Below are 20,580 nucleotides of genomic sequence, written 5' to 3'. Positions count from 1 at the left end.
ATTGTCAGCAGAAATGAAATGCAAATGACTACTACATAATTGAGTTTTTGATGCCATTCACACATATATATTTTAACGATCCCTATATCTGTACATTTTTGGAGGTTTTAAAATAATTTTACCAGCTGGAAATGAAATGCGCATACGTCAAAAACAAACAACTTCCAGTGATTTAGATTGTGGCTGCACTGGTTTCTAATGTGTATGACTGGCATTAGCTGTGTGCAGGAAAATATCTCTTGTTTGAATCGGCTGCCTAATGCACCACAATGTGTGTGCAATATTTTCAGCAGCAGTGCGCATCACAATTCACGGTAGTACATTGGGCTACACTGCAACACAGGTTTGCTGGGATGGTACGTTGAGGTGTCATTCAGAATGATTGGCACCACTGCGAGATGGTGTGAACAGGCCCTTACTGTTGTCCAAAGATAAGATTGACTTTTGCATTGTTTGCGCAGTATATAAATGTAACAAACATGGCTGCTATTGCCTGTGTGTGCACAAGTCTTCAGGAGGGGATCGGTTTGCACTGCATAGAATTTTAGCTGCCTGCATCTTAGGCCTCAAGCACACTATGCTGAAAAAAACGTTGGGTTCAGATGCATTTGGAACCCCTTTTCTAAACGCACCTGAACTCATGTAATGCTTTTCTATGACTGAATGCACACCAAGATGTCCAGTAGCATCTAGGTGCATTCAGTCTAGAAGTGTTTACGCAAACTAGGATTTTCTGGGTCCATGTAGACCCGGTTTAACGCATTTAAATTTAGCCCTGCGACAACTAAACGCAGGAAAAAGTCATCTGGGAAACAAAGTTGTTTATACTCCCCAGATAACTTCTCTTTAGCTTAAATGCAGCTGACTAGTGTTGTTGAGGCCTAAAGGTGGCCATACATTGTTATTCTTTTTTAACATTTTCTTTTTAGATTCTGCCACAATCCCTCGTTCAATTCTACCTAGAAGTCCCCATTAAGCAAAGTCAAATTTTTATTTCAGAAATCATTCGTTAGCCATACTAACCAACCAAATTTTGGTGAACGGAAATTTTTGTTTGACCTATGCAGAGAAAGGAATCGTTTGACCAAGGCGGCTTTCCTTTTGCACGTGTGCTGTGTTCTTGGGGAGATTGTGAACGAAAACCCCTCATTCATCGAATTTTGTTTGCTCAGAGATTTTTCAATCCGACCGTACGAAAATTTCATTCACATTAGCAAAAACAAAAATCAATGCTGTACCATCAACGGTTTGATTGTTCGTGTACAAATTCTGAACCAAAATCTAACAATGTATGGCCACCTTTTAATCTACTGGCATGCCGCTTTCACTAAGGCTAGCCTCTGTTTAACGCGTTTGTCATTCTGTCCTTGGTTTGAAATGGCCAGGTTTATGACGGGTCTTTCTCCTGTCCGTGTGTAAAGATTAAGCGCTGCTTTGCTAGGGAATATTGCTGCACAGCTGTGAAAAGTCCAGTATTTTTTAATCTAATTATAATTGGACCATTAAATTGCACATTTTGTATTTCCTATTGTATCCCAGACAGTAAAACCTACATGCAGTGTTCTCTTTTTTTTTCTTTTTTTTTTCTTCTTCTTAATGTATTGATGCATTTTCAAGCAAGAATGCAACCCATCATCTATGTGTTTTATTATTATTATTATTATTATTATTATTTATTATTATTATACAGGATTTATAGAGTGCCGACAGTTTACACAGCGCTTTACAATATAAGGAAGACATTGCAAATACAATTCAAGACGAGATGGAAGGGGGGCCCTGCCCCTGAGGGCTTGCAATCTAGTCGGGGTAGGTGCTGGTGTAAGCTGACTTCTTTGATGACATTGAAGAGGACATGTTGGTTCCAGCACAAAAGAACTGTTTCTGTATTAGAATGATTCAGATGATTTTAGAACACGTCAAGTAAAAATGGTGTCAGTTAGCAATTTTAAGGGAATAGTTGTAAGGCAGTAGTCACACTTGCTTGGGCTTCTGGTGTGTGTCATCAACAGCTGTCTGCATATCTGTTACCAATGAAAGACAGCAGAAGAAGTAGAGATAACTGATGCAGCAGCCTTCCTTCCTGCCTTCTGACTGTTCTTGTCACTCATACTACTGAAAAGGTGTCCTTGGATATATAAAGGTGACTAGAGCAGGAAGAGCCTGAATTACAGGTGTTGGCTAGGTCTGTTCTATAATGCCACACGTACATTATCTACACACGGCGTGGAGGCTACGTCTTTTCACATACATGCCATTTAATAAACTGCTCCAGTGACCAAGATCTTTTGATACTCAACTTTTTTTCTTTTGTGAGGAACATTGATGTGCAGCATCACCTCTACTTCCCTAAAGGATCCGATGCTGGCGACGTACACTGTACGTCGTCAGTCACGAAGGGGTTAATCTCAAAGCATCCGCCTCTGACTGCTCCACACATCAGTTAGTCTGGTGGTGAACAGCATTGCCTGAATGAAAAGCTCCACGACTTCAATGGGATATCCTTTAAGGGCAGCTAAGAATCAATGAGGTTTGACATCAGTTGTAATTCAAAGATAAAACGAGCAGTGAAAGCAATTTAAAGTGACACTAAACTCAGGAGTTAAATCTTAAAAATACATTCAAGTACCTAAATTATTAACAAAAATGTATCTTATTTGTGTATCACTCTGCCTTCGATCCCCGTGTGTGTTGTAAAGTAGTCACCACTCCAAGCTCACTCCCATGATGGACTGCAATCTCACATTTAGTTAACTGATCTGTATTGAGATTGTAGTCCATCACGGGAGTGAGCTTGGAGTGGTGGCCACCTTACAACACACACAGGGACCACGGGGAACAAAAGTAGCCCCCCTCCAGAAGGAAGGACAGTGTCAGTACCAATTCAGAGATGATTTGAGGATCTACAGCCGAGTGATACACAAATACATTTTTGATAGATAAGGTACCTAAATGCATTTTTAAGTTTTAACTCCTGAGTTTAGTGTCACTTTAATGATGAGATCTGACTTCAGTACGATTTAAAATATTGTTCAGAACTATTTTAATAGCATGTTCTGGTATTGAATACACTGTCTATGGCACCAGGGGTAGGCTTACAGTCCCTCCGAGGTGCACAATGTAAAGATTGCTTTCAGAATATCGGGTTGTGACCCCCAGATATTGTGGACAACTGAAAAGATGACAGATAATCAAAGAAAAGAACAAATTGATGGACAAGAGTGTATTCTGTTAGTGAAGCTGGCCATACCAGTAGAATTTTCGTCTTTTGAATGTTCGTTTGATTTTCTGATGGTTAGTAAGGTCGAATCGGCATTTGTTTTCAACCACAGTGACGAGGACAATCATTTCTTATCTGACCAAACAAAAGTCTAGCCGTGAATGTAATTATTTACAAATATTCATATTGTACTGTGCATGCGCTAGGCACAAAATATACCTGTATTCAGAAAAAAGGCAAGATTCAGGCTGGCGCAAACCAATGGCACTGGTGCTCACTCCACCAATACTAGGAACCACGGGGCTGTCCTCTCAACCAGGGAGTCACAGGAATCTTGACAACATGCAACAAAACACAGAACAGGTGCACTATAATCACAAGTTTAATTTACTAATTTGTATTGAGATTGTAGTACATCATGGGAGTGAGCTTGGAGCGGCTACTTTACAACACACACAGGAACCATGGGGAGCAAAAGTAAGATATAATTCCCAAGTTTAGTGTCCCTTTAAAATGTAGACTTAACCGGCTCCAACACCCCCCAACCTCCTGTTTGCACAGAGCACTTTAGCATGCAGGCATGTGTGCTGTAAATTGTAATGCTATTATACCAATTTCAGTTTTGTATCATTATTATTTTTTTTTATAAAACTTGGCTTTGCAACCCTGATTGCTAAGGAGGAACAGTTGAATGGAAGAATCCATAACTCCAATAAAACTTTCATTTGTATATTTGCTCAAGGTGTTAATGCACAGGGTTTGTTTTCTTTTATATTTCTTTTATTTGAAGGCGTTTATCCGCTCTCTCTTAATGTGTATGCTTTGTAAATAGTGATTCCTTATGAGTTGGCTTAGGATGAGTCCAAGTATCAGGATATCCTCTTTCTGTGGCACAGATTACTGGTCATGGTTTCCCTCTATTTTGCCTTGAAAAAGAAACCCATTTGTTGTAGTTCTCGTAAACCTCTTCTACATCTAGTACTTCTGCGTTTATGACACAGTGAGCTCTATTCATTATATAGATTGTTCATCTCTACGGTAGACATGGTTGTGTGTGTATTTGGTACTTTGGTTGCAGGCCGCATCTCCGGTACTGCATGCCAGATTTTAGATGCTTCCCAGCTAAACTCGATCTACATTAGTGAGATATTTCATAAACGTAATTTGACATGAAGAATAAACACATTGGATAAATATGAATCAATCTAGAACACTTGGACCCAACTAGGAGCCCAATGCAAGCTTCTGTAACAGTTTTCTTGCTCTAAACCCTTCCATCAGTATTGGAACGTCACTATATTCTGGGCTGTAGGGATTTTCAATTGCAGAGGGACAATCCTGCCTTTTCCCATTCACTCCACCATTCTGCATAACCTCTCAGCCTGCAGGCTGAATGAAGAAAATATAACGGATTCCTCCATCAACACTTACAAGCTTGGATGGAGGAATCCCCTGCTGTGTTTATGGTATTCTGACAGCGGCTGCCGGCTACTATCAGAATACCCGAATGGAGTTTGCTGCTGATTTTCCATCTAAGCTCCCACTGTATGAATGTCGATGAACCGGACGAAATTTGCATAGTGTATGGCCAGCTTTAGGCTGCATTCACATGGGCAATCTGGAATGGATACTTTGCTGAATGCCACCTCTGGACACAGCTGCATTCTGTACCATTTCCACATGCAAACTGGCTAATATAGCTGCGGTGAGTTTGTGTGCAGCCAGAATCTCTACAGAAATGGGCAGTAGAGCTGGGAAGGAAAGAGCTAGATGATGCAGGGCATCCTCCAAGAAAGAAATCACACAGGCTCTGACTTGCTGCAGCTTCTAATGTGCATTGTGAGAAGTTCACAGTGCACAGTGGAATCAGAGCAAGCAATTTCCGTACAGGATTGATGCCTGAATTAAAGTTCAGCTTTAATATAACAGACCGATAAATATTGCTTTATGCACAAGCACAGCTTATTTGGTGTCTGACACCATCTCATTGCTTGCGCCCTATTGCATCATGGGAGCTGATATCTTTTATTAATCAAGCCTACACAAAGGAACAAACATTCAAATCCCTGCAGTCAGAGGTGTCATGCAAGGTTTTGTATTTACAGAAAAGGTTTAATCATATTTTAATCTGTGATGGGCACCCAGGAGCCAGGTAGCAGTGCTCCTTAATTACAGCTGGTGCCCAACTTTTCAGGTCTTCTAGTTGTAGTCAATAGCACTAACTCTTAAAAAAAAAAAAAAAATCCTGCTGGCTCCTAGATTGGACAGACATGTTTGTTTGTCCACCCTGGGGTTCCTCCTATGAAGTCCTATTAAATGTAGATATTGCTCAGTAGAGTGTCTGTAGTCCAAAGCAGCTTGATGCGTTTCAGATGACTTTTTAGCCTTGCATGCAATTTCCTGCAGGGTTTATGAAGTGCATTGCTTTCTACTGTCTTTTAGCTGTATCATCTTGCTGAGCTATTAAGGTTCATTACTTAGGATCATGACAAAGCTTTTCTGCATGACCCTGTTTTAGAAATGGTATCCAGAAACGGCATTCCTTTCCCAAGGACAGTAAATATTCTCCACCTGCTCATATCAAGATATAGAAAAGAGATTTTGGGTGAATCGCTAACAGAAAGATGTATATATTGGCTAAAAGTTGTTCAATGCACTCCCACCCTCCCAAAAACCTTTTTTATTATTTTGTGTAGCTTCGCTGCTATTTATCAGTGGTCCGAGCACGATATCATACCGCCGATAACCGAAGCTTGTTTCCATGTTAATTTATTTCTATTTTGAAAGCCTTGGTTTATTGTGAGTGGGTATTGATTTTTTGTTTTTAGATGTACTCACATTCTGGATATGTCAGCATAGATCAGAAGCAGCATATTCTTATATGAGGATTTCATACATCCATTAAAAGCTTAATCTATTTTAATTTTTTTATTATTATTCAGAAGACGAATGGCCCTAATGGGTGCAGGACTGTGTTTTAGGCTGTTCCCTGTCCCAAGGATTATGCGAGGCCATTCAAAGCTGTGTTAGGGCTTATATTTTAATTTCCCAAACCCTCAGGGAGTCGGGGAAAAGAAAGAACCCATTTTGATACCTGTAAGTATGGGACCTACAGTGCAGATCCATGTGCTGCATTACAAATGTGTCCTTTTTCTAGAGGCTTTTATGACGCCTTGAGGCTCTGTGATAATGGAGATCAGTGGCAATAAAACATATGGCGGGGAAAACAAAAACTATAAAGAAAAATACCTCCTGATCTGCCACACATCTGCTATTTCTAACTTCTTTCTCTGTAAGGCCTTGTTCACACCAAATGCAGAGCAGATATGCATGAGTTTGGGTTGGGGTGCAGTGGGTTGTGCCTTGTTTTTGATGCATTCCGGGCTGTTTTTGGTTAAAAAAAAATATTATTTTTTAAAAGTTTAAAATGGGCTTTCAGCGCGTTCCAGGGCGTTTGCATGCATTTTTGATGCGTTCCAGAGCAGGTAAAATGCCTGCTGCAGTTTTTTTTTTTACCTGCTCTGGAACGGAACGCTGCGATGTGAACTGGAGCTAGAAATACCATTGGAATACATTGGACGCAGTTTTGCTCCGTCTGTTACTGCTCTGCTCCAGGAACGCACTTGGTGGCCAAACAGGATACGACTGCACGCCAACCCAAACTTGTACATTCTTGCCTGTATGGATGTACAAGTTCAGGTCGACGTGTGAATGAGGCTTAATAGTGACAACATCTCCTGCACCACTGGGCAACATCTCAAGCCCTCTGGACTGTATGGGTAAATTTTTCTTAGGAGTCTCTCGTTTTCTCATATGTAATTTTCTCAAACTATACAGTTCACCTCTACAATGGCTAATTGAGGGGGAAACAGTGGGGGGAAACAGTGGATACTAAGTGGATTTTTTCTAGAAGACTGGACTTCTTTACATTGTTGACTGCTGTGGTACCACTGGTCATCGCTTGGAAAAGTTGCCAACGTAGCAACTAATGTAAAAGCTGCAGGTACATATCAACCAAACTAATGGTAGATGGGGTTTTATCCAGGACTCTTCAGCAGTATTAAACATTTAAAATCATGCGCTATAATGTATTGGCTATTTAGTGACTCTCTACTGTATGTGTCTAAAATGTAGTTCCCCCTTTGTTGATAGGTGCATGACATCCCTGACCTCTTGGCTATGCCCTGCCCTGTTCAATGAAGACATTTCAGTGGCCATTAAGGATACTCTGCTTGAACAGGTTGAATGTTGCTGGCCTTATTCTAAAAAACCTAGTTGAGTGGCTTTCTCCAGCTTAAATGCTTTGAGCCTCTGACCCGGAACAACTAGACAGCAAGTAAAGTCTTGGCTCCAGATCTGACTACTTTTTCCTGTTCAATGATTTGGAAAGCCTCCCAGCTATACAGGTGAAACTCGAATAATTAGAATATCGTGCAAAGTTCATTTATTTCACTAATGCAACTTAAAAGGTGAAACTAATATATGAGATAGTCATTACATGCAAAGCAAGATAATTCAAGCAGTGATTTGTCATAATTGTGATGATTATGGCTTACAGCTCATGAAAACCCCAAGAACCCCAAATCCACAACCTCAAAAAAGTAGATTCTTACATGCAATCAATAAAACAAGGATTGTACATAGAACAATATCGGACCTCTGAAAAGTACACGCATGCATATGTACTCAGTACTTGGTTTGGGCCCTTTTTGCAGCACTTACTGCAATTACTTTTGCACGATATTCTAATTATTCGAGTTTCACCTGTAGGCTTAGCACAGAGCTGGGGAAATCCAAGGAACCAGGTAGCCAATGCTCCTTTAGAAATGACAACTGGTGTCTAACTGTTAAAGTTTTCTCTTTGTCAGAGGAACTGACTCCTAAATTCCATATTAATGTTTCCACCTTCTGTCCTAACATGACAACCAGAGAGCTTGCATTTGCAGGAGGGCTCAGCAGTGGTCATACCCATCCTTCTCTTGTGCATAGTTTCCTTTTCGAAGTCATTTGTTGCAGAATAAACATGCAGGCTGCCATTGTTGACCTCCCTTCGCTTGGTTGTAATGCTAAACCTCTTTCGGTACTTTTGAACTTTAATTTAAAGTAAAGTTCGGCTTTAGGAGTTCTCGAGTATCTAATAACAAATATTACCCTAAACATGCCATAGGGATATCGCAAAACTCAGACGTAGGTCAGCAATCAAACCAATTTTCAATAATTATTGATTAGGCACCAACAGCAGTTCTGCTATGTGTTTTGTTATTCTTGAAATGTCCAATCTGCTATCGACCTAACATTTGACCTTGTTCAATAACGAAGTGAATGTTTTTTTTATTCTGGCTCCTTTGTACCAAAAATACTGTTCAGTACACTGATGCTGAGGCACATTAGGCCTAACAGTCATTTGCTTTAAGGAAGGGGAGTGCCTCTGCCGTTACTGATTAGGATGTCTAATTATGTTCCTTCTTAATATTGATTGCGTCCTTTTCTGGTCCCAAGTGGTTTCATAGCTCTGTCATCAATCATTTGTGCTGTTGCTTAGGAATGATGCATAGACTTTTTTTCTTGCTCTGCCGGTTAACCCGCTGAATCATTTAAAGGGGAATGCACTTTTCAGTAGCACCAGATGGTATGTTTAAATCAGTCTAGTTTTGTTGCTTTGTAGGTAAGGCATTTCCTGTGGACAGTACCTAATTTTCTGCATTGGGTTGTGAGATTCACATGGGTGCCGTCCTCAAGGCAGAGAAACTTTTTTGTGATCGTCTTCCTATGGAGGATGCACCACAGATCATATTGGCAAATCCGAGAACGCCAGAATAGCTAGCAATCATGTAGGTGACCATTTTTTATTTTTTTTTTCTCCTCTGACAATCTATTCATCACTACTGATTAAACTGAGCTGAATAGTGAGAACCTGATGCTCTCCTTTACTTCCTCAGTATTTGGTTGAGCAATCAAAACACACAGTCATAGGTTTATTTTTTTTGTTTGTCCTTTTTAATTTTATCATTTTAAAGAAGAACTTCAGGAAAAATGTCTTAACCCGTGAAGTGGGGTTGCCCTCACACTGCAAGGGCTCAGTGCTTGTTTTTGTCTAGCTTCAAAAATAACAGATATACTCATCAAAGCTCGGGGAGCAGAGCTGATGCGAAAGAGGCTGGCAAAAGCCCAGGTGCCAGCATGCAATTTCTAGTCACCATGGCGACGGGTGTCTGAGATTTTTGAAGCCCTGCTTTAATGGCACCCCAAACATAAGTTGGATTTTTTTTTTTTTTAAATACTTATAATAAAACATTAGCTTTTAAGAACATTTGTTTATCAAACAGACATGTGTGACAATATTTTGCCGATGGATGTCCTAGTGGAAAATTAGACTATTTCTCAGGCTGGTTCAATCTATAGGTAAAGTATTGTCACGCACTTTTAGTTTTAATATACAAATGTTTTAATTAAAGTATTTATATTTTAATTCAACTTATGTTTGGGGTGCCATTAAAATCCCACATGCCTTGTCTGCCTTTTATGTATTGACTAAAATATGTGGATGTTGTGCCTGCCCACCCTGTTTTTGCTATACACTATAATATAATTTTAAACAATTCATCTTCATTTCTATTCAAGGCTAAGGAGGTAGTGACGAAGAGTAATCGCTCATTTTTTTGCTACATAAATTGCAGCATTGCTTGATTATAAGAGACACAACTGTAAACCTTGGTGTCACAGCTCTCATATAAAAGTACTATAAGGCAAAGCGATCCATCCCCTGAGGTTTAATTGTGCTGTTGAGTGATTTAAAAATTGCACATAATCGCCCAAATTGTGGTTATTGCTCGTTAATCTATGCACTACCAGATTACAGCAAGTAAGTGAGAAGTTTTTGGGATGGTTTGAATCTGGTTACCAAGTCCAGCTATGTATTTACAAGGGATGCACCGATACTAGTATCTATCGGTGCCGATAGAGTATTACAAATACTCCGATGCCTAGACCAATACTTCCTGTATCAGGAAGCCGGGCAGCGCGTCATTACACGCTGCCCAGTTTCTTGATTGGCCGGGAAGCAGCTCCATGCTCTCATCACTTGTGATGAGAGAGCATGGAGTCAACTTCCTGGCCAATCAGGAAGCCGGGCAGCGTGTAATGACGCGCTGCCCGATTGGTCGGGAAGCTGGCCAATCGGGAAGCCGAACGCCGTGTAATAACGCAGCGCCCGGCATTCCGATTGGCCGGGAAGCCGGCTTAGTGCTTCCTCGTCATCTCATGACGGAGCATGGAGCCGGCCTCCCGGTTAATCAGAAAGCCGGGCGCCACGTCATTACACAGCACCCGGCTTCCATGATTGGCCAGCAAGACGGCTCCGACTGGGTACCGGAGGAATGCCGCTCCTGGCTGGATTGGCCCCGGGAATGACAGGCTGGACATGCCGAGGTGAGAGGGGACAGAGATCCGCACTGCAGAGACATGCTGGATCATATGATTATTATGGGGATTCGTATGGGACGGCTCTCTTTGTTAATCGGGAAGCCGGGTGGCGAGTCATTACACGCCACCTGACTTCCTGAATGGGACTTCCGGTACTCGGTAATTGGTAACTGCGAGTACAGGAAAAAAAAGTATCAATACTCGTACTCTGTACCAAAATACCGGTATCGGTGCATCCCTAGTATTCACCGTAGAGCGATCAGAAACTCAACCACCACTCACAGGTTTTCCAACACTGGTCTTATCCATTAGGGAACTTTGGCAGAGACCTTGCAAATAAAACTTGGAAGGGATGACTGGACATGTCTTCAAGGTGGTATACAATAATTGGTATACAATAACTGGCCTGATGTCCCGATTTGCAGGGCCCTTCATATACCTTTTGTGTACTCTAGTTAATAATTGTGTGTTTTATTTTTTTTTAAGCAGATAACTGTCCCCACTTGATGCATATTTTATGCTTTTCACATATTACTCATATTTTTTTCCTGGCTGAACATTGTCACGCAAGAGTTGCATGTCTGTGTGGTGTGTCATGATAGGGTGGTGGCGTTAACGGCGTACAAGCTTGCAGCCAGATATAGCTTAAATATTCCCTGCAAAACAGGTGTTATCCAAAGGCTTGAATATAATCAACGACACATTAATATTTCACTCAATAAAATTCTGTTTCTGTGCTGTTGATTGATGCATTAAAGTAATCCCTTTTTAATATTTGCTTCACTAGTCAATTTTCCTTACTAAGAGAGCCCCTGTGTATACTGTTGCTGGTGGTCTAGTGACTCTAGTCTGCTTCCTTTATCTATAAATGGGGGGAAAAAGGACGGAAAACAAAAGTGATCACGCCTAAAATGATACAATTTATGTTATGTGCTTTTTTTTCAACAAAGTTCAAATGCTTGTACCCTCCCCCCCCTTTTTTTTTTTGTGACACTAAACTCAGGAGTTAAATCTTAATGCATTCAAGTACCTTAACTATTAATAAAAATGTATCTTATTTGTGTATCACTTGGCTGTAGATCCTGAAATCATCTCTGAATTGGTGCTGACACTGTCCTTCCTTCTGGAGGGTGGCTACTTTTGTTCCCCATGGTCCCTGTGTGTGTTGTAAAGTAGCCACCACTCCAAGCTCGCTCCTCTGATGAACTACAATCTCAATACAAATGAGTAAACTGAACGTGAGATTGTAGTCCATCATGGGAGAGAGCTTGGAGTGGTGACTACTTTACAGAAAATGTACACTGTCGCTCAATATCGCTCAATGTACCTCCAAAGCCGCTCGGCACGAAATCACGTGGAAAAACGTGCAATATCCATGTCGCTCAGTGTGAATGGGGGTGTAAGTGTTGAAAATGGCTGATCAGTTGACTTAATTGCCATAGGGGTTATTAAAGGAAAGCAAAGTACAGTAGTCGTCAGCAGCATGGTTTGCACACTATTTCTCTTTTTTGTATGTCTTGCGGATTAAAGTTTAAGGAAGTAACTTTATGGCTTAAGTAAAAAAAAATTCTTTCATTTACGGTCCTGAGTTTTGCGTTTTTTGTTATTACTGTTCAACAGCAAAAAGTTTCCCAGCACACTCACCAGCCAGCATGCAAAAAAACGTGCCCTAACCACTAAGGTTAAAAAGAGAGGTTTAGATGCACACCTTCTGCAGAATATGTGAGGGTGGCTCTTTACGACATAATTTAATTTTGCCACTTTACAGATCACTGGTTCGGCCTCACCTGGAGTATGCGGTCCAGTTTTGGTCACCAGTCCACAGAAAGGATGTCCTTGAGCTGGAGAGAGTCTGGCGGACGGCAACCAAACTGATCAGGGGAATGGAGGACCAGAGCTATGAGCAGGGGTGTGGAAATTTTTTAAAAAACTACTTGTCCAAGGGCTAAATCGGGGGCCGAATCTACTTGTCCTTCATGACAATCTACTTGTCCCAATACAAAAAATTGTTTTAATCAAAACTAAGGATGCACTAATACCGGTTTTTCGGTATCGAGTACAAGTACCGATTTTTTTTTGCTTTCGAATCTAGCTGACACTGAATACTAATACCGGTGCTTCCGCTGGCATGGAGCCGGCTTCCCTGGTAATCAGGAAACTGGGAAGCAGGTAATGACATCCCACCCAGGTTCCTGATTGCCACGGAAGCCGGTTCCATGTTGTTTGGCCTGCTTGATTGCGATTGGCCGGGAAATCTGCTTCCCGGTCAATCAGGAAGCCGGGTGGCGAGTAATGACATGATTGGCCAGGAAGCTGGCTTTCCAGCCAATTAGCAAGGAGCCGGCTTCCCGGACCAATCAGAAAACCAGGAGGCAGGTCATTACTTGCCGCACGGCTTCCTGATTGCACGGGAAGCTGGCTCCATGTTCCCCTACGGCACTGCCAGTCAGAGGAAATTTTTATCTGGCCGTAAGTTCCAATATCGGGGAAGGTATCGGAGCATTTGGGTGAGTACGAGTACTTGCCCAAATACTCGGTATCGGCACTGATACTAGTATCGGTGCACCCCTAATCAAAACATATTTTACTGTGCTAAATAGCGCTTCTCACTGGTCAGCGCAGTCATCTGACCACGTTGACCAATGAGTGCTTGCAATTTGCGAGCGAAATTCAAAATGCATAGGGGAGGACTGCGCTGGACAGCAGTACGGGGGACAGATAGTACACCCATACTGGCGGAGGGGAGGGATTGTTCGCCGAAAGGTAAGTATAGCCAGGGGGGTGGCGGTTTGGGAGAGACAGGGCCAGATTTCATCGGGTAATTTTTATTTTTCCATATTACCTGGGAAAATGAACTTACCCTTTAATGCACATTGTGTGTGTGTGTAAGAGAATTCTGGCTACCACCATGGAATGGCAGCTGCAATCTCAAAGCACATGCAGAATGTCCTACGCATGCGTTTATTTGCATGCAGATGGCGGGGGCAGCAGGGTTTCATTTTTATTTTATTTTTTTACTTTTTATTTTTTACTTTTTTATTTTTTACTTTTTCATTTTTTTTAATCTTTTTATATATTTTATTAACTTTTTGAATTTTCTTTAACTTTTTTATTTACTTTTTCCCCTTTTAATGTTCTTCCTATTACATAGGAGATTAAAATCCCTTATGTGATAGTTTGGAGGTGACAGGTTCTCTTTATGGAACCTGCCCTCCAACACGGAACTGCTGTTCTGTGTAGTTCCTGACAGCCGAGACAGGTGGCGCTGTGATTACAGCGCCACGGTCTCAGAGAACACACAGAGAGCCCGTAGAGCAGATGTTTTTCGTCTGCTCTATGGGCTCTATGGCTGAGCCGTTGTGCCTTAGTTTTCGGGGTCCCCGGGAGAGCGGGCGACCCCGAAAACTACGGCGGGGGGTGCGAGCAGAAACGATCGCCGCTGCTCAAATTAATACAAGTGGTCTGATCAGACCCCTTGTATTAAACGAGCGGCGGCGGCTCCACAATGTACATTCAGCTCTGCTTGTCCGGAGCCGGGCTGAATGTACTTTAAAACTACTCGCCCGGCGCCCGAAACTGCATGTCCCGGGCGTCGGGCGATAGGAATTCCACACCCCTGTATGAGACAAGGCTACTAAATTTAAACATGTTACGTTGGAAGTAAGGAGATTAAGGGGGGACATGATTTTCATGTACAAGATGTTCAATGGTGACAGCAACATTAGCAACAAACGCTTTACGTAACAAAAACTAGAGGCCACCACCTAAAATTGGTGGGAAAAAAATTCCAGCATAAGGGGCGTCAGGGGTTCTTTTCAGATAGAGCGGTTAGGGTCTGGAACTCGATGCCGCAAGCAATGATTTCAGCCAGAGTGTGGAATCATTCAAGAAGCTTTTGAACGATTTCCTGCGAGACCGTAATATACAGAGGTACAGGTACTCTTAAAAAAAAAAAAAAATATCAGCAATAGGTTAGACTTGATGGACTTATGTCTTTATTCAACCTCAAATACTATTTAATAATTTAAAAGTAAAGTTGTCCCTTTTTTTAAGTCTGATTTTTAAATGATTTATTTTGATATTAATTTGTTTTGCCAATAGTAAATAAAATATGTGGCCATACTTGATTTTTTGTTTTTCTTCTGTTCTTTAGATGAGCGGATCAGAACACAGCTGTTCTCCTAGAGTTTCACTACGCCTATAAACATCCTGACAAACTCCCGTGAAGAGACTTGCAGTGGCTGCACTTCTGACAGTGAGATGAGTTATCTTGTCATGTGTGAAGGATGGCAGTCACCTGGACCTCAACGTGGAATCTGCTACAGAGCTGACATACCGAATTCTCAAGGACATTGAACCACAGATAGATCTGCTCTGCGTTTTAATAGTAGCGACATAAGAACAGCAAACAAACGCAAACTTAATTTATTTATTTTTTAACTACAAAAAAAATCTTGCTGCTGCTTAGTTTACAGGTAATAGACTAAAGCTATGAAACAAAATAATGAAACGGGAGTATTTTAATCCAAGGCATCATAGAAAACTCACAATAAGTGTCTTCAAGGTATAGTTCAACGGTTTCAAAATACCAGTTACCTAATATGGATCTTTCTGCACAAAATGTTCTTTTTCTGAAATCTCTACCAAAGAAAACTGTAGTTTCAACTAGTATTTATTTAACAATGGTTTTAGCGAATTTTTTTTTTTTCAGATTGTTTTTAAATCTTAATGTGAACTTCATGTATTTACCAATGTACATGATCTTTTTTCAGGCTCTGTATTGGTTGATTTTATCCCAAACTTAGTAAAAACTATTTTATTTTTAAAATTTTGTGTTGTCTTTACTGTTTTGCAATGCTATTTTATTTCAGCTTGCCTGCTCTGTAAAAATTAAAAGGTATATTGTAGTCAAATGAGAATTTTGCATTGAAATTGAAAAAAGGGCAGCAGCCTGGCATTCGCCTTGCACAGCCAGCCCCCAAACCACAACAATTGGTGGTAATCCCGAATGATCCTACATGAACATAGCCAGTATATTTTTAGTTAAAGCACTGCAAAAAATTGACACAAAATTTAAAGTCAGAATCCTAAACAGAAATCTGAGTTTTAAACACATTTAAACATTTTTTTTTTTTAGCATTGCACCAGGGCTCCTTCTGTACAATGGTCAAGGGGTGGTGAATCCCATTTAAATTGTATCTGGAAGCTTGTGAAGCACCAATTTTGCAGTCTGATGTAAAGGATAGGGAACAATCCAAAGGTACTAGCAAAAAGCATAATAAAACATAACCGGGCACATAGACCTAAGTGTAGTATCAACACATTATAATACATTAAAAAATAATGTACTTGCATGCTATTGGAGACAAAGTGCCTGTCGCACTACAGGGAGAGTCCAGTGGAGTTAGTGTTTGCAGTCCTCTGCAGTAGGAATCCCTGTGCAGGGCTCAGGGGAAGGTAAGCATGCACTATGGTCTATCCCAGCGGTGGCGAACCTAATGGCACGCGTGCCACAAAGGGCACGCAGAGGCCCCTCGAGTGGCACACGAGCCGAGGCAGGGGTGTTGAATTCGTATTCCATCTCTGCTATCACAGCAGAGCCAGCACAATACTGTACTCAAACTCCTGTATTGGACGAGACAGGTTTAATAAACGAGACCTATCACCTCCAAATGTTATCACACATGGGCTTGTTAGATTAAAAAAATAAAAAGTGATAAAAGTAAAAAATTATAAAATCAATAAAAATTATAAAAAATACAGATAAAGATAGTAAGATAAATAAAAATGTTAAAAAGAAAATAAAAAAAATGTTAAATCGTTTAAATATGTGTGTTTCCCTTTTTTGCATAAGGCAGTGATGCTGAACGTTTTTTAAACCCCAGTAACCAAACTAAAACACAATATCAAATTTATTTTCAGTGTTGGCACTTTGGGGTAAATAAATTAATTTTGCTTTGCAGTTTGGGCACTCTGGCTCAAAAACATTTGCCATCACTGGTCTATCCCATCATCAGGATCAGAAGACAATCTGGGGAGCTATTGGTATCCGATAACTGCAAGTTTAATGAGTGTATAGGCGTGTACAACTTTGTTGGTACCCTTCCATCAAAGTTTTCTCTGAAATGACTTGAAACTAACCAACGTGTTGGAGTTGGTAATCTGATGGCTAATAATATTGGGGATAACAAACTTTGGGACAGGATGGGAAAACATTGAGCAGGTTTTCCCATCTTGTCCCAAAGTTTATCCCCAACATTTTTAGCCATCAGATTACCGACTCTCGTATTGCACCCTCCACTTTCCATTTACATAAACACTGGGACTAGACATTTTCTGTTCATATATGGTTGATTCCGTTGCCTAAGGGTGGTCAGGTTGTATGTTGATATTATAGGTCTAATGGCTGGCTATAACATTTAGCAATGTATTCATTACTGCCTTCAATTTAAGGAGGAGTTTTACACAATGTTCATGGGATTTGCAGCCTAATTCCTTTTATTGAGCTGATAACTTCTACATAAACATGATATTGTATATGGTTTAATTTAGGCACCTCTCTCCCAGTGGCACAGTGACAGAAAAACACATTGTACATATATAAGATTCTCTCTTTGAAAAAAAAAAAAAAAATCTCCCTCTACAAACAATTAATCGGAATTAAACTATCCATAGTGAGTCAAATGTTGAGCTGATACAAGTGTAAATGATTTTGTAAAATCATGGTGCAATTTGTACATGGTAAAATGCAGTTTGAAAACTTGTGCAACAACTTCCTTTCTGTTTCAAATGAGGAAAAAGTAAATGCAGATCAGTAAACCTTTTCTACGTGGGTTCAATTCCCATTGCCTGAAAGGTCAACTCTAAGTACTCATTCACAGGCGTGCACGCCCTTGCAGAGACCCGATCCCAGGAGGGACAGGTGCTGCGTGTAATTGCGTGCAGCAGCTTGTTACCTCCCTATGGGAAGATGCGGTTACACGCAGACCTGAACCTGCACATTCGTAAATAAGCCCTAACCGAGCAGTGGAAACACATATATAGCAACTGCTGTACCTGTCGACGGGTTTGTAATGTGCTGCACATAATTCTGTGATCTGTCCAACTCCAATGTGTTCCAGAACTGCGCAGTAAGTTGCAGCCTGCATTTTATGACTTCTAAGATACAAGTGAACTAAAAGATGGAAGAGAACAAATGCTGCTTTGAAGTCTATGTGTAGCTTTTCAGTTTTGGATAGAGAACGATTAAAAACCCCTACCAGGTTATTTTTGTTTGTCATCTGTGCATTGCACCACCACGCACAGTGTCATGTACATTGTTGTGCGAGAAAATACAGACTGCTGCACTTTTTTCATGCCCTGAATTGCATTGTAGCTCATTCATTTTGAATGTGTGAGCGCAGGAAAACACACATGATGTAGCACACTGTGTTGTAGTGTGAATGGGCCCTTACCCATTTCTATGGAGCATCTCCCTTAAGAAAGATGCACCACCAGTGAGCGAGTGACACCACAGAAGGTGAGAAGTTTACTCACCAGCAATTGCTAGGAGAGCAATCAGTAACAGGAAGGCTAGTGTGCTTAGGGCCTTAAAGTGTATTTCCACTTTTGAAGCCAAATGGGCATAACACCACTTTTATATTTGTCATGGTTCTCAGTCATATATCATTTTGTTTTTACATTGCTGCATAAAACATGCACAATGCTGAAAGAACAGTCTTTCTCTGGGCTGAATTTTCTTCTGTAATGCAAGGTGGGTAATGTGTATGATAATTAACCCTGTCTGTACTGTGCAGGGAGATTTCATTATCAGTTGTGCTAACAAAGGGTTAAATATCTAGAAACTTGGCTTATTTCATTGTATGTTAATTAGGGGGAGCCCTGTCTGTCCCAAGTCTTTCTATTAGGGCAAAGTTTCCTGACACAGAGAGGAGTTTGCAAAGGCCTGCTAATAAGAGGGGATTTTGCTCAATTTTGACTGCAAAAGTGGAAATACATTTTAAACCTTGTCCCAAGTGCTTCAAGCTTTGCTACTTCTTCTCTTTCTATTGGAGGGGTTAGTTGTTTATAATACTTATATAGTATGCAAAATAATAAACTAGCCAAACCCTCCCAATTGTAATTAAAGTATTTCCTGTCATAATGTCCACATTATATGTGAACATTTTGTATACACTGTGAAGAAGAAAAAAAAAATTATGTGTTTTTTTCCATCCACAAGATAGCAGAACTTTGTGTCGGGCATCTCTCCTGTCTGCCTGACTATACATGGAGTCACATGGTCAGCCCCGTCCAATAAGGGCTCCAGAAAGGCTTGGTGTGTGTGAGAGGAGCGGGGGTCTCCATGTTTTGGCGGGTCTCCATGTTCTGTCTTTTCATGGCAGTGAATGGCCGTCCCAAACTACATTTGGCAGGAGGCGGCCATGTCAGGTTGGTATTCAGGGAAGCCTGTCAGGCCTCTTACAATACAAAGATACTTTTGCTGAAGTATTTTTTTTACATGTGAGACTGGAAAATACTTCTATGCAATAAGAAACCCTCTTTAACTCTATGTGCATTTGTTTGAGAGCTCTCACAAGCGTGCTGCTTGAGGAATTTTACAAAAAAAGTTTTAAAAAATTGGGGTTTTTTATGCAACGGTGGTGGTATACGCACACAATGACCCGGGCCTTCGGTCATTCAGAATCAACTACGCGTCCTCAGCCACCTCATGATTGACTTATTCAGGGCCGACATGTCAACATGAACAATGTGTAATCAGCGGGTGCCTTTGGCTTCACATTGTTGATATTGACACACCAGCCCTGAGCAGCGGTGGCGGCCGATAAAAAAAACAAGTGTCCCCATTTTGAAATTTTGCCATCCCTTTCTGTATCTGTGACAACGGTCAGCAGCACAAATAGTGGGGGTGGATCTACCTAACTAGGACACAGGGCTCAATTCAGTAGTCTATGGGGGGGGGGGATTTATCAAAACTGGAGCAGACCGAATTCAGAAGCAGTTGCCCACAGTAACTGATCAGCTTTTATATTTCATTTTCAAAGCTCAACTGAACAAACTGAAGAGAGAAGCTGATTGGTTGCCATGGGCAACTGCTCCAGATTCTGTCTCCTCCAGTTTTGATAAGTTCCCCCCTCTTATTTACTGAATTAGATATTTCTTCAAAACACGAGATGTTTATCTTCTATTTTAGGTGTTATTTTTTCACCTTTTATATATTTATTTATTTTGTTCCCAGATAAAAAAAGGCACATGGTTGCAGTCAATTACACCTATAACATCGAAACAAAACAACCAAGGTGTAAAACAACACTTTTATTTGGTGCCATTCCCTCCTTCACGACAGCATTCTTCTCTGTATCCTCCTTTTCCCCCTCATTCATACTAGAAAAGGACGGCACGTACAGCTCCGTGCTGCGTGAACTCCCGGGAAGGACAGGTGCTGCGTGTGATTAGTACGCAACCCCCGTCCTTCTCTATGGGAGTACGCCGCCGTACGCTCACCCCAAGTGCAGGTTTCCTGGCTCGGACGCAGACAGGATCCATCCTGTCAGCGTACGAGTACGGACACAAGCACGGACGTGCAGTGCGGGTGAGCGTAGGGCGGCATATGGCCGCGTATTCCCATAGAAAAGGACGGGGGCTGTGTACTAATCACACGCAGCTCCTGTCCTTTCCGGGAGTGGCCCTGCACGCAGCACAGAGCTGTAAGTGCTGGCCTTTTCTAGTGTGAATGAGGGCTTAGATGAACTTTTATTCCAGCAGTGTGTTCCTGAATACTTCCATTGCCTACTATTGGAGGTTAATAACACTTTCACACTGCCCCAGGCTGACAGGCTGCAAATACCGACTGCTCCAGCTAAGTGAATTGACTTTAATATATTTTATGTGATTTTTTTAATCATGTTTTCACAGTTTATGCCTTATTTATCTCACCT

General features: G+C 41.1%; 1 protein-coding gene across 1 annotated transcript in view; it reads left to right on the top strand.

Annotated features, from left to right (window-relative positions):
- Positions 1–15,086, top strand: part of PWWP2B (PWWP domain containing 2B) — a 38,646-nt gene extending 23,560 nt beyond the window's left edge. The window contains exon 3 of the mRNA XM_018553709.1: positions 14,796–15,086. The gene's annotated coding sequence lies outside the window, so the exon portion shown is untranslated. The remainder of the gene's footprint in view (positions 1–14,795) is intronic.
- The last annotated feature ends 5,494 nt before the right edge of the window (positions 15,087–20,580 follow it).

Source organism: Nanorana parkeri, unplaced genomic scaffold (genome assembly GCF_000935625.1).
Source record: "Nanorana parkeri isolate BGI_ZX_2015 unplaced genomic scaffold, ASM93562v1 scaffold127, whole genome shotgun sequence".
NCBI classification, from domain to species: domain Eukaryota; kingdom Metazoa; phylum Chordata; class Amphibia; order Anura; family Dicroglossidae; genus Nanorana; species Nanorana parkeri.
Note: the sequence above shows the minus strand (reverse complement) of the source record. Positions and strands in the feature narration are given on the sequence as shown.